This window comes from Lithobates pipiens, unplaced genomic scaffold (assembly GCF_037356315.1).
Source record: "Lithobates pipiens isolate NorthernLeopardFrog02 unplaced genomic scaffold, aLitPip1_a1.2 Scaffold_25, whole genome shotgun sequence".
In the NCBI taxonomy this organism is placed as follows: domain Eukaryota; kingdom Metazoa; phylum Chordata; class Amphibia; order Anura; family Ranidae; genus Lithobates; species Lithobates pipiens.
This window is the reverse complement of record NW_027507787.1, coordinates 179,907,502-179,909,217: the sequence shown is the minus strand read 5'-3', so window position 1 is coordinate 179,909,217 and position 1,716 is coordinate 179,907,502.

Here is a 1,716-nt window from a genome sequence, read left to right as displayed (position 1 = left end):
CAAGGGCCCTTGCTGCACCAACCACTATTTCCTAGTCAAGGGTCTCCTCTGCACCCCCCCCCCCCCCCAATCCAGGGCTTCCTCTGTACTTTGCTCTCTGAATCCAGGTACTTTGCCACATCAATGCCACTTTTCAAGTCCAGGGCCTCCTCTGTACCCCCACTTTCAGGGCCTCCTCTGTACTCCTCTCCTAGTCCAGGTCCTCTTCTGCATCTCCTAGTCCAAGGCCTCCTCTGTACTCCCCTGCTAGTCCAGGGCCTCCTCTGCACCCCCAGTCAAGGGACTCCTATGCATTTTCCTCCTAGTCTAGGGCCATCTATCCTAATACAGGGTCTTTGACACACCAAGTCCAGGGCCTCCTCTGCAACCCCCCCCCCCCAGTCAAGGGCCTCCTCTGCCTCCCTTTCAGTCAAGGGCCTTCTCTGCATGCCCCCTAGGCCCCCCATCCCCTTGCCATACCAACCCCAATTTCTTAGTCCAGGACCTTCTGCACACAAATCCGTCTCCTTGTCCTAATAAATTCACTCCAGTTCCAGGAAGGCTCTTCCATGCTAAAGCATCACTCTAGAATGCCTTTCTTTAATGCGGGCAGGCTGGAGGAGCAAAGTGATTCCGAGCTAGTGTGCCTGTGCGGTCTTCCTCCTATTTGGTTCTCTGGTATTTGGGAAACTATGCAGCGGGTACACTTGATCGAGTGTCAGTGACACCCATACAGCAGCTCTTCCCAGTGCGGGTGGGGACCGTACCCCTAGCAGCACCCCCCCCCCTAGATGCATCACCTGGGACATGTGTCCCCCTTCCCCCAATTTTGGCCCTGCCTGTAATTGCTGTGTGTTGGTGCCAAATTGTTCAAGTCCCCGCCCTGCTTCTTCTTGGACGGACAGCTACCCACCTGCCAGTAGAGCAAACCCTTCACCGTATTGTTTAAAACTGCTGGCCATAGGCCCATTCATGACATTCCCAGTCGGAGGCTTTAATATTTATAAATAAAGGAATGTCCACACATGAAATACATTTTCCTCACTTTACTGTAATTTCTTAAAGATGAAATCTGACATTAACATACTGACAGAATTCTTTGTCATGGAATGCCAGACACACAAGCAGGGGCGTACCTAGAGCATTTGGCACCCAGGGCCCATCCTATATCTGGCACCCCCCCCCCATACTGTAAAAACACCCCAAAAAAACACCCTCCTCTGCCAAGATCAGCGTTTTTTAATTCTGCTTTCTTTTTTAAATGGCGCTGTTGGCTACCGAGTAAACCGGAAGTGACACTGTACTGACGCTTCCAGTTTTCTTCATCGGAGACCTGATCAAAGGCAAAATCGGCTTTGTTCGGATTTCTGGCCAGCTGACTGGTGGCTCAGGTCTGTGGGTGGGATGGGAGACCTGGGCGGAGCTGTGGGGGGATGGGGACGTCCCCTCCCGCTCCTTGTAATAACAGCGAATGCTGTTCATCCATGGTAGCCAGTGACAATAGACAGGACAGGACAGAGGTGTCAGTCACTCAGGTGTGAGCAGATGCCACATTTTTGGACAGATCGTGCCAAGGTCAGGAAAGTGGAGAGCTGGACTGGAGCTGCTATGAGGGAGACATCAGAGTGAGACGGGGAGACAGCTGACAATACAAAGTATGGCCCATACTTTGCATTATCTACTGTCCTCAGGGACAGATCTGATCCAGAGATCCCACTGTATGGCAATCTCTGGATC